General features: G+C 40.1%; 1 protein-coding gene across 2 annotated transcripts in view; it reads left to right on the plus strand.

Moving 5' to 3' along the window:
- GHR (growth hormone receptor) overlaps positions 1-13,760 on the plus strand; it is a 354,244-nt gene that overhangs the window by 153,979 nt on the left and 186,505 nt on the right. The window lies entirely within an intron of this gene.

Here is a 13,760-nt window from a genome sequence, read left to right on the forward strand (position 1 = left end):
GGAAGGAAGGAAGGAAGGAAGGAAGGAAGGAAGGAAGGAAGGTTCCTATGCTTCTCCATCCTGTTCTCTCTTTCTGTTTCTTCTGCATTCTCTTCTACTAACCTTGCTTTCTCTTTACATTGACTTCTGGCTAGTGGTTTTAAATTTTCATTAAGAGAGGCCTTAGACTCTTTGTGATAAAGGCCAATACATCATTTGGTTTCCATTGCTTGTTCTCTGACTTAAGAGCTAGTCTTCTCAGCACTTACTGAAGGTACAGTTTGTACAAATCAACTGAGGTTATAATTTGCATTCAGAAGAAATTGCAGGCTTTTTCTTCTCATCCTTGTTTTACATTTGAGCTATCTGTCCATGTTTAGAGAAGCTGATGAATGGAAGTAATGACAACCCAGTACTATGTTGGGTTGGCAGTTTAATCTTCCTGAGGCCTAGTTTCCTCATCAACAAAATGAGAGGGTTAGATTAGTTTATTTCTAAGGTTATAGGGATCACAGACTTAAAGTTGGAATGAACTATAAGGTCCATCTAAGCCAACCCCTTCATTTTAGAGATAAGGAAACCAAGTCCCAGAGAAGTTAAGTGCCCACGATCCTTTCCGGCTCTAGAATACTATGATTTGATCATTTTTCCACGGCTTTCCAAATGACCTTATTAATAAATATAGGTATTACTCTGGCAACTAGCCCTTCCTCCTTGTTGGCTAACTGAATTTGTGACTTTCTTCCCTCCATGACTACTCAGGACTATTCTGAATGTGAAGTCTTAGGACAAGCTTCACCAGCTAGATACTCATAAGCATTAGCTTATCCATATTCACAATTATCTCATGAACCACTGAAAACGGTGGAGTGGAATATTCCACAAAAGAACACTGCTACTCCCTCCAAGTCCCAGTTCAGAGGCAGCCCTGGGAAATGTGTATGGTTATATTCAGAACTGTCTCATATCTAGAACCTAAGTTGTCCCAGTTCTGAGTTGTTGTTCCATAATTTCAGCCATGTCCAACTCTTTCTTGGCAAAGACACTGGAGTGGTTTGCCATTTTCTTCTCCAGCTCATTATACAGATGAGGAACTGAGGCAAACAGGGTGAAGTGACTCACCCAGGGTCACATAGCCAATAAGTGTCTGAGGCCAGATTTGGACTCAGGAGCATGGGTCTTCCTGACTTCAGGTACTCATACCATTATGCCACGTAGCTTCCCTAGTCACAAATATGGGAGTCAGTCCTGAGTCACCCAGGTCTTATTCTGCTTTAAAGTAAATCCTTCAGGGACCTTAATTTGGTCCAGAAACCAGCCTTGGTCCATGCTACTCTGAACCCTACATAAAGGACTCTCAGAACCTGGGGTGGGAATGAGATCCACTTAACACGAAGCAACTAGATCTTCAGTCTGTAGTCCAGTCACATAGGTTAGCAGAGATATAGGGACCAGTCTTCTGCTGTTAGCCTCTCCATTGGGCTGCCATGAGACTCTAATTAAAACCTGTCTGGCTTGGTAGAATCTGTCAGAGCTTTTACTCCACTTTCTGAAAAACCAAGGTCACCACCACACCATAATAAAGCATGGGAGCAGGATCTGTATGGAGCAGAGGTTCCCAAACTTTTGGCCTACTTCCCCCTTTAAAAAAAAATCACTCAGTGCCACCACCAAAATTTACTTTCTTTATATTTTTTTATAAAATTAAGCATCTTAAATTTAATAATTTATTGGAAATTTGTGAGGTTTTCCTGCATTGAAATTTTGATGAGGCAATATTGCATCATATAAACACATAGTGTCATATTGTAAACAAGTCATTAACTCACATATTCCTGCAATGCATGCTGAACTTCCCAAAGTGCAACCCACTCACCTGCAACACTTACTTGTTAAGACCTGTCAGCAGACTAGACCAGTGATCAGTTATAAATTGCATTTTGTGTGTTTATTTGGAAAATAATATAACTATGACTTTATCTCCTTTTGTTGAAGAAGTCCTGGAACCTGGCTGTTCGCTAAGAAGCCCTGAGACTGTCCTAATGTAATGTAATGCCAAGGAAAGGCAACTTCCCAAGGTTCAGAATACCAGCATAGGTGCTCTCCATTTTATTCAGTGACCAACCAAGAACAGAGAAGATTAAAACATGACATCATTCAAAATACAGCATTTACTAAGTGTGATTAAATAATCTCCAATGACTACCCCACCCCAGGACCTTCCAATCATTCAATCAATTACAAAGTCCCTGTTCTAAATACTTCTCCACCCCTAGGCTATACCTTCATTTGGTCCACCACAAAACCCCTCTTCTCAAATGGAGATTCGTTTCCAAACATAGGTAAAGTACCTTCATTTGTCAATCACAGAGCACAATAAGGTCAAAAGTTCCCCACCCCTGGATCACAATTGAATCTACCCCAGAGTTACATCAAGTTTAAACACAGCACTTAATACCCAAATGGAGGTCTTTTCTTCATCTTGATACGAGGCAAGTTCTCAGCAATCTTAGTTCCTGGGGAGACAAGGCTTAGCAAGGCCATAAGATACATTGCCAGTCCCTTCATGAATTTATCCTCTGTCTGTAGAACAGTCCTAGAACCCCTGAACACATTAGCAAAGCCCTCTCCCAGGATTTCTGTAAACATACAACAAGAAAATCCTTCTTCAGGGCTTCTGAACCAACAGAAAGGCTCCCAGACCCCTGCAACAACAGCACTGTCCTTCACCAGTGGACAGTATTCACTCTGTCTCCAGGACAGTCTCCAGACCCCTGCAACAACAGCACTGTCCTTCACCAGTGGACAGTATTCATTCTGTCTGCAGGACAGTCTCCAGACCCCTGCAACAACAGCACTGTCCCTCACCAGTGGACAGTATTCACTCTCTGTCTGCAGGACAGTCTCAGGGCTTCTTAGCGAACAGCCAGGTTCCAGGACTTCTTCAACAAAAGGACTGTCTTTCACCAGTGGACAAATCTGGCAAAACAACATCAAAACACACAGACAAAGTACCAGCAAAACAGCCATGTCTCCTCAGTCCTTTGCAGATCTGGGGGCAGGTCTCAAAAGTCCAGGGCAATTCAAAGCGGCCACCAGCAATTCTCTTAGTCTCTCTCCACGAGGTGCTGCTTCCAAAAAGATCTTCCGCCTCTCTCTTGTCTCTCCAAATCTACATCACCAGCTCCTCCCAGTTCAGGACTTTCTTTTCACATCAAAAAGTCCATCCCACAGGTGGGATTAACAAGCTCTGGGTTTTAACACAATCAATTTGAAAACCAAGCCAATACAGGGGAATCTTTAATTGCCATTACTATCACAGTTATACAATAGATGAAACATATGAATGGTTTTTAAAACTTTCTTCTCTTCTTTCTTTATGCTTCCACCCCCCCCCCCTTACTTTTATTCAATATCCCCCAATTGTGCCTCAGGCTACTACCACCCCTGACTTCCCCACCCCTCCTGAATTGTTCTAGTCACCTCCCCAAGGGGGGCAGGATCACCTATTTTGGGAACCTTGTGGTCATTGTGGTATCTAAGTAATGTCAGAAGAAAGTCTCTAGTGTGTTTAGTGGGACCCCTGTGGAGATTTATGAACAAGGGTCACACAGGATGGTCAGGCATGGATGGTTTGTGGAGAGGGTGGAGAGGGTGCTCACATTAATGAGAACACATATCTGTTGGAGTATGTATGGTAAGATAATTGAATCCAAACATGATTGCTCCTTTTTATTTCCAGGGAACTACATTCTTAGGTGGGATCTAACCCAAGTGTTAGTGTCTAGGCCATATTTGTCTCTCAGAAGAAACAAAGGGCCTACTGTGGCTCTGGTTTTTTTGTTTGTTTGTTTGTTTGTTTTTCCCAAATTGAGACTCATCTTTTTGATCTGACTTAAGTTTTTGTAGCAATGTATAATAGAAAGAACCAAAGACTCAGATCATAAATCTGATTTTGCTTCTAACTAGCTGTGTGACCTTGGTCAAGTCAATTAAATTCAGGATCTTTCATTCAATTCAATGGTTGCACAGACATTTACTAAGTGCTAAGTGTTTTCATAACATTGTGTGAAAGCTGAGAGAAATACCAAGTTTTAGATAAGAAAGGAGATTTAGACAAAGCATCTGGATAGGACTTCATGGTTGACATGTTGTTGCTTTATCTCATATGGTCCTTTCAAGGTGTAAAGTGGGTGAATTGGATGAAATAATTCTTTCCAGTTATGAAAGTATGTGATCTCATGATTCTATTTCTCATCTCCTGTCCCCTTCTCCTTCCATGTGACTCACTTTAATACAACTATCTTGGACATATTGGTTATTTGGCATTAGTAAAAAAAAAAAAAACTAGCTTCACCAATAGGTCATAGAATCATAGATTTAGAGCTAGAAAGGATCTTAGAGGTCATCCAGTTCAAACTCCTTATTTTACAGATGAGGAAACTGAAGCCCAGAAAGGTTAAGTGACATATCTGAAGTCATATTGGTAGAAAGTATCTGAGACAGGAGTCAGACTCAGGTCTTCCCGATTCCAAGACCAACACTCTATCCAGTGTACCATACAGTATTGAAGACTGTACTATAAATATGTAAAGACTTGTTTGAAAAGAAACAGTGTTCATGCATTCATTAAATGGATATTTGTTGAATATTATCTATAATCAGAGAGAGCACTGTGCTTGGTGCTGGGATTATGTGACATTTAGATAAAACATGGTCTCTACCTTCTTAGAGCATGGCCTACATATGTCTAGTAGGAAAGCAAATTACAGAGATTTATATAATCAATATTGATTATAAGTACATTATACAATATATGTATATATATTGTGTGTGTATGGGGAGCGAGAGATTATATAATCATCGAATGTAAGTAAATTAGAGTTGCCTCCCCAAAAGGTGCTCTTTGAGTTTTGAGAAAGAAAATTGTTACAAGCAAGGGGTATCAGAGAAGGCTTCATGGAAGTGGTGGCATTTAGATTGGGTTTTAGCAGATTGGAAGGGAATAAAACATGTAAAACGATATACAGAGGACATTCTGGGCATAAGAAATAACATGAAAAAAGTAATGTAATCAAGAACACAGGGCAGATTCGGGATAAGAAAGAAAAAATATCTTGACTAGATCATATGTGGAGGTAAATTAATAAAATGAGAAGAAATTATTAAGGGCTGGTGCTAAGTTGTGAAGGTTCTTGAAAGCCGGGCAGAAGAGAGAGAACTTAGTTTACAACATGTACAATAAGCTTCTAGAGAACATTTTTAGTAGAAGCATGACATGACTAAATCTGTTAAGAAAAACTACTCTAGTAGTGAGATGAAGGATGGATCAATGTAGGGGAAAAAATGAAGTAAAAAAAAGATTTCTAAAGAAGCTATTGCTGAGATCCAAGTAGATGTTGAGGAGCAGAAACATCACCTTACTAACAAAGGTCCATATAGTCAAAGCTATGGTTTTTCCAATAGCAATGTATGACTCTGAGAGTTGAACTCTAAGGAAAACTGAGCACCACAGAATCAACTTTTGAATTGCAGGTTCTGGAGAAGATTTTTGAGAGTCCCTTGGACAGCAAGGATGTCAAATCAGTCAATACTTAAAAAAATTAATTCAGGATTTTCACTAGATCAAATGGTGAAGCTGAACCTTAAATACTTTGGCCACATAATGAGAAGACAGCACTTATTGGTAAACACTTTGATGCTGGGAAAGAGTGAAGGCAAAAGGAAAAGGGGATGGCAGAGGATGAGATGGAAAGATAGTACCATGGAAACAACAAGCATAACTTGGGCAGACTTTGAGAGATAGTGGAAGATAGAAGGGCCTGGTTGCTATGGTCCATGTGGGTCATGAAGAGTCAGATGCAGCTGAACAATAACAAAAATACAAGATGATAAGAGTAGGAATGGAGAAAAAGGAACGGAGAGGAGAAATACTATGAAAATGGAATCAACAAAAGTAAGATTAAAGAAAACCCCAAAATTCTGAATGTGGGAGTCTGGATGAATGATAGTATTAATGGATTTAAATAGCAAAATCAGGAGGAATAGGTTCTTTTTTGTTTCTTCGGAACGAGATGGGGGACATTTTTGCTCTGTTTTGGGTATTAGTGGAATTCTATATATACAGAGGAATCTACCCTGTAGGCAGATGGGTGATGGGAGTATGAAGCACAGAAGAGGTCAGGGCTGGAGATCTTACTTTGGGACTATGGTTGTGAATGAGATTGCTAAGGGAGAGTATAACAGCCTGGGCACAGACCTTGGGGAATCCTACATTACGGGATTCAGATGAGAGAGCCAGTAAAGGAAATATAGAAGATACAGATATAAATTCTGGAAAAATTAAGAAAATGTAGTGTCTTTGTGGATAGAACATGGGCCTTGGAGGAAGGAAGACCTGCCTCAGACACTTACTTGCTGTGATGAGTTCTGTAATGTTAAGGGAATTTGAAGATCTTCCCTGACCCTTAATGGGCCTCAAGTGAAACCCAACAGGAGGGCCTTGATAAGGGGCAGGTTTGTTTTTCAGAAAGGCCCACACCTTTTGTTACTTTGTAATTAGGCAGTGGTTTATGAAGGTTGTGATGTCCTCTGACCCTGAAGAAGGCTATATATACTTTTGAGGTGATGTTTTGCTTTGGGGCTCACTTTGCAAAGAGTTATGTGATTTGGCCAGATGAGACTCTGGGCAGCCATTGATCCCCTTGGCTTTGAAAACCCAGATATTGATTCTTCTCTCTCTGGTAACTAACTATATATGTATGTAATTATCAGACAGCTGAAAGCCCTGTCTGTTCGTCTGTTGAACTGCATTATTTTCTCTGGCTTTATTTTTTATCTGCTTGTAATTTGTTTGTATTCTCTGAAGTTCGGGGTGCTGACTTTTTCCCCTGAACTGTTAATTTTTTACATATATGTGTGTGTGTGTGTACAACATATATGTATATACATGTTTAAGTAAAGATTGTTGACCCCTTTAAATTTGCTTTCCTTTAGTAAAGCAGATCAAAGAACCTGTGCTAGCAACCATCCTGGGTACCGTGTTTCCCCGATAATAAGACCTATCCCGAAAATAAGCCCTCCCCTTACTGTGTAAGATTCCTCTAAAATAAGCCCTCCCCCGAAAATAAGCCCTATTGAGATTGCTACTGTAGTGAAGGTGATCCCCTGCGCTACACGCTACATTATGGTACCCTCTGTATGTACCGTCCTCCCCACCCCATGAAATGCACGCCACGCTCCGAGCTGCATCCAATCAGAGCTGCAGCAGTGAGCGTGTCATCCTGTTCTTCCCCAGTGATTTGCTTGCTGGCGCCATTGAGAGCAGTGCCGCAGAGGAGAGCTGAGGCAGGACAACATAAGCCCTCCCCTGAAAATAAGCCCTCTGGTGTTTTTCTTTCCAAAAAACATTAATAAGACAGTGTCTTATTATCGGGGAAACACTGTATACTAGGGTGCTTGCTGTTACAACTTCAGGCAGGTTATTCAGCCTTTTCTGATTCATGATCCTCATCTGTAAAACTGAAGAAATAACAGCCTCTGCTTCACAGGGTTGATGTATCAACTCAAATGATAAATGTATAATATATGTAAATAAATAAATATATAATATATTTTGTAATAAATTTGCAAACCTTAAAGTGATAGATAAATGCCAACTTTGATCACAATTGAATCATAATTGTAACTTATGTAGACTTTAAAGGTTTGAAATGTGTCCTTCATCTTCTTATTTGATCATCACAACAAATGACCCTTCAAGGTTGGTTCTTAGAGATGTTATCATTATTATTTTACAGATGAGAAAGCTGGAACCCAGGGAGGTTAGGGGATTTGTCCAAAGTGACAAAGCTAGTTAATATCTGCAGTGGGATTCAAAGTCAGGTCTTCCTGACTCCACATCCAGCCCTCTATCTGCTATACTATGAAAGAAATGAGGATATATTCAGTAGGACTGGTCAACAGTATCAAATACTGCTTAGAGGTCAAGGCAGAAGAATGTTTTTTAAAACCTTTGGATTAGTTATTTAGAGTCATTGATGACCACAAGAAAGTAGTTTCAGTAAAATGGTAGACTTCCTGGAATCCAGATTTCAAGGGATTGAGAAGAGAGTGAATATTTGGTAAACTGGAGGCATTGAGTAGAGCTCCCTTTTTTCAGGAAGCTTATTAGTGAAAGGGAGAAGAAGAGGGAAATAGCTGGATTGGTTATAATGTCAAGACAAGTCTTTTTTTTTAACTTTCTGTAATACAGATTTGTTTTTAATAGCTCATCAGGAACCAGCTAGAATTGTTTTTTTTTTCATTTTTCATATGCTTTATTTACTTCTGATTTACATCATTCATTTCCACCAGATTTTGAGTTACAAATTCTCTCCCTGTTTTTCCCCTACCCACTGCCCCAAATTAGCAGTCTCACAGGATATCCCCTCCTCCAATCTGCTCTCTCCTATATTTTCTCCCATACCCCTTTCAACTTTTCCAGTGTATCTCTATTCCCCAGGGCCTGTATATATTATTTCCCAATTACATATAAAATAGTATTAATAATAGTATATATACATATGTATATATAAATATTTGATTTTAAAACTTTGAATTCCAGATTCATTCCCTTCCTCCCTTGTCACCCACCCTTACTGGGAAGATAAGCAGTTCAGTGAAGATTGTACATGTGTGGCTAAGGCAAAACAATAACACAGTAGATGTATTGCAAAAGACTGACTATATTTCCCTCCCTCCTATCCCACCTCCCACTTGTTCTATTCTCTACTTTGATCCCATCCCTTTTCAAAAGTGAGTGATTCCAACTTCCCTACCCCCAGCCTGCCCTCCCTTCCGTCATCCCCCCTTTCATCCCCTCCCCCCCTACTCTCCTGGAGGGTGAGATACCCTATTTAGTGTGTATTTCATTTCCTCTTCAAGCCAAATTCAATGGGAATAAGGTTGACCCGTTCCCTTTTGCCTTCCTGTTCTTCCCCCCATTGTAACCATTTTCCCTTGCCTCTTCTGTGTGAGATAGTTTACCCCATTCTGTCTCTCCCCATCTCCTCTCATTATATTCCTCTCACCTCTTAATTTCACCTTTTAAGTATCATCCCTTCCTGTTAAATTGGTCCCATGCCCTCTATCTATGTATACCTGTAAACATGTATACACACATTCACATATGTATTCATATGCCTATATACCCTCATGTGTGTATATATATATATATATATATATATATATATATATATATATATATATATATTCCCTTCAACTACTGAGAAAAGTTTCATAAGTTACAATTATTGTTTTTCCATGTAGGAATGGTAATAGTTCAATTTTGATAAGTTCCTTATGATTTCTTTTCCCTGTTTACCTTCTCATGCATCTCTTGCTTCTTGTATCTGAATGTCAAATTTTCTATTCAACTCTGGTTTTTTTTTCATCAAGAATGCTTGAAAGTCCTCTATTCTGCTGACTTACCATATTTTCCTCTGAAACATGATACTCAATTTTGTTGGGTAGGTGATTCTTGGTTTTAATCCCAGCTCCTTTGACCTCTGGAATATCATATTCCACGCCCTTCAATCCTCCAATGTAGAAGCTGCCAGCTCCTGGGTTATCCTGATTGTGTTTCCACAATATTCAAATTGTTTCTTCCTGGCTCCTTGTAATATTCTCTCCTTAATCTGGGAATTCCAGAACCTAGCTATAATATTCCTAGGAGTTTTCTTTTTGGGATCTTTTTCAGGAGGTGATGGGTGGATTCTTTCAACCTCTATTGTCCCCTCTGGTTCTAAAATATCAGGGCAGTTTTCTTTGAGAACTTCCTGGAGGATGATTTCTAGGTTCTTACATTGATCATGGTTTTCAGGTAGTCCAATAATTTTTAAATTATCTCTTCTAGATCTATTTTCCAGGTCAGTGGTTTTTCCCATGAGATATTTCACATTGCCTTCTATTCTTTCATTTGTTTGGATCTGTTTAACAGCATCTTGATTTCTCATAAAGTCATTAGCTTCCATTTGCTCCAATCTAATTTTGAAGCAACGATTCTCCTCATTGTGCTTTTGAGATTCTTTTTCCATCTGGCAAATTCGGCTTTTTAAGGCATTCTTCTCCTCATTGCCTTTTTGATCCTCTTTTGCCATTTGAGTTAGTCTATTTTTTAAGGTGTTATTTTCCTCAGTCAAGCTGTTGACTCTCATTTCGTAATTTTCTTGCATTGTTCTCATTTCTCTTCCCAATTTTTCCTCCACTTCTCTTATCTGCTTCTCAAGGTCCTCTATGGCCTGTAACCAGCTCATATTTTCCTTTGAAGCTTTTGGTGCAGGAGTTCTAACTTCACTGTCTTCCTCCTGTTCCATGCTTTGCTCCTTTTTGTCCCCAAAATAGGAGTCTCATGTTGGAATCTTCTGTCTGCTTTGTTTCCTTTGCCTGTTCATGTTGCCCCTCAGTCACTTGACCCCTGGGCTTTTTGCCACAGTAGGACTCTGCCACCAGACAGGGGAGCTTTTGTCCCAAAAGCTGGGTTTTTCTCATCTGCCGGAGCTATTAGATGGGTGTCCTCTCTGAGGTTTCCACACGCTCTGACAAGCTGGACACACACCCCAGGACCTCCACCCGAGACTGCAGTCCAGATCCAAGAAGGTTAAAGCAAGAGTGATTACCCCTCAGACTGGTGCTTGGTCCCCCTACACTCTGCAGGCCAGGAACTGAAGCTGCCACGTGGAGCTGGCTAGCTTTGCCAGTGTCTTAGTGGCTTCTCATCCTGGGGGCGAAAGCCATGCACTCCCACTTGTTGGGTCCCAAAGTCCAGATTGCACTGACCTCTCACTTTGTCCTTCACATCTATGTGTTGCTAAATCTGGAAATGGCCACAGCTGCTGCTGATCTGGAGTCCCTCTGGCCAGTGGCTGGTCAGTTCCGCCCTGGGGCTAAAGCCTTGGTGTGGGGCTGGGCTCGGCTCCCAGAGCACTGCACTGACCTATTCCTGCCCGCCTGCTGGGCTGTCCTCAGCAGGAGGTTAGCTTCTCTGTGTCATTTTTTGGGTTCTGCGGCTCCAAAGTTTGTTCAGAGTCCCCTTTTACATGGATTGGGGAAGGTGGAAGCCGGAGCAGCAGGGAGGTCCTGCTTCTACTCTGCCATTTTTACTCCTCCCCCAAGGCAAGTCTTTTTCAAAAAGATTGATGAAGTTTGTGGTCAAAGTGGAAGGAGCCTGGGAGAGAGAAACTGAAGGTTCTAGAGAGAGAAGGAATGGCTATTAGAGCAAGATCCTGGGGGGAGAGGGAGGAATTCAGGAGATAATGGGATTCAGGGAACAAGTAGAGATATTAGTTGAGGGATGGGGTGAGATGGGGAGACCTGTGATTTCACTGAGATAGGAAACTCTAGATAAGAAAATACCTATCTGCTCTGAAACCTACAGACTTAGAAAATTGTGTTGGATTTTGAAACACTGGTCACACAGCCAGTATATGTTAAAAGGTAAGACATTTGCCTTAGTGAGGAATCAGTTATTTGGGAATTTGTGACCAGACAAGGGGCTTAATTTCATTCTCTATAATGGTAAAGATAGAGGCTGGACCTATGATTTTGTTGACATTGAATGAGAAAACTCCATTTACCAGTGTAGGTCAACACCCCATAACTTAGAGTCTTAAAGATTCTCCATAGTTTAGTTTAAGTGAGAATGGGTTCTTGTCTGACATGACTTAAAGAGTAAGCAGATCCATTCAACTCTGTTAGTTTTTCTACATACAGTAGATCATTACTGTTCATGGAGAATGGGTCCTCCCAAGTTAGGACATCCCAGAAAAATTATATCACATTATGGTACTAATTGAATAGCAGGGGCCAGACTGTAAAATTTAGTGGAAATATCTTTGTATCTCTTCCATCTCCTCTTTTCCTTGTTCTCTTGTCTCTTTTTCTGTGGTACGGGAATTCCAACTAGGGAATGAATGGAGATTGGATCATGAGGGTAGCTAGGTGGTGCAGTAGATAAAGTGCAAGGCCTAGAGTTAGAAAGACCTGAGTTCAAATAAAGCCTCTAACATTGACTAGCTATGTGACAGTGAGCAAGTCATTTAACCCCATTTGCTTCAGTTTACTCATCTCTAAAATGAGGTGGAGAAGGAAATGGAAAATGGAGAAAACCACTCCATTATCTTCGGCAAGAAACTTCTCCCCTCACAAAGGTCACAAAAAGTCAGACATAACTGAAAGGACTAGACAAAAATGGCATCAAAATGAACTGGAGTGTGAATCTGACTGGGACTGGCATAGATTTGGGAAAGGACGTTAAAACTGTGGGGAACTGAGGTCTGCAGCCTAACAAACTAATCCTTTTACCTTAACTGGAGCATCAGCAGCCTAAAGTAGTGATTCTGCCAAGTTTCTGCAGGAAGAATGCAAAGCAGACAAAATTTAAGTACAAAATATTTTGTTTTTCTCATCTGTTTCCTCCCATCTGATCCCTGGACTTCCAGTACCTTCATGCCATCTCATGACTGTCCATCCAGGCCTGTCCTTATCATCCTAATTTCCTCTCTTTCTTCCCTACCCCAGTCAAAATTCCTGTACCCCACAGCTCACCCTCTTGCAGTTCTCAGCTAGTTGTTGATAAGTTTAACTTATTAAAGTAATTTACACTAAGGTGCAAAGGAATTCCCTGTGAAGGGTCATTTGCACTGTAAAAGCAGAACTTGTTAATACAAATTAATCTTATAATTGGTCAGATGATCTGGGAAGTTAAAGGGGGAAGCGTTTTAGGCACTCTTGGCCCACTTTAAATCCTTTTCCTCATCTATACATATAGCAAAATGAATTATATCTGTAATTTAGACAGTCAATAAAGAAAATACATTTTCATAGTAAGATATACAATGGGTATCTTTAAGGCATATAAGTACAAATAATACTTACAAATATACTCTTCCCCATTCTTCTTTGAAAAGGAATACTGGGGGTTCAGTAAGTCAAAAAACAAGCAATATTAACACCTACTATGTACTGTGTTAAGCTCTAATGATAAGAAAACAAAACAGAGAGTCCCTGCCCTCAAGGAGATAACTCTTCTGAAGGAGAGTGTGGTGAATGAGAGACAGGGGTGTGTATGTGTGTCTGTGTGTGTGTAGGCATGTAAAATATATTCAAAATTAATGAAAAGGAGTAAATTTCAGGTCTTATAACTAGTTTATCAGTAAAACAAAGGTTCATTACTGTGGAAGAGATTACAGTTTATCAGCAGCCACATATCTGATAGTGTAGAGGAAAGGACATTCTAGAGATAGAATCAGAAGTTTTGGGTTCAAGTCTAGGCTTCCCTGCTTACTAGCTGTATAAGATCAGGCCAGTTGTTTCAACCTTCTAGATCTTATTTACCTTGTCTGTGAAATGAGAAGTTTGGTCTTGACCTATAAGGTTCCTTCCAGCTCTAAATCCTATAATACTATGATCCTGTGAAATCATTTCTTAGGATGGATCACTGCTGGGAAGATTTCCACAGGTGGCTCATCCCATCTATTTATATGAACTATTATTAGCTTCAATTTCAAAGGGAGTCATTTTTTGACCTTGTCCCCAAATTCTAGGGTTACTAGGCACTATTCAGACCTAGGCATTGACTACTAGGCATACTAAAATATCTCAGATAGTAAGAAACTATCTTGCCTTTTTTGGTGAGAATTCCTTGGGATATTTTTGCTATGCTCTAACAAGCAAAAGAAATTAATGCATTATCCAGCTGAAAGGTACCTTTGATATAATCTGTTTGAATTGCCTCAATTTAT

Source organism: Petaurus breviceps, unplaced genomic scaffold, assembly GCF_028583685.1.
Source record: "Petaurus breviceps papuanus isolate PSGF00001 unplaced genomic scaffold, PetGlider_PUasm1.0 229, whole genome shotgun sequence".
NCBI lineage: Eukaryota > Metazoa > Chordata > Mammalia > Diprotodontia > Petauridae > Petaurus > Petaurus breviceps.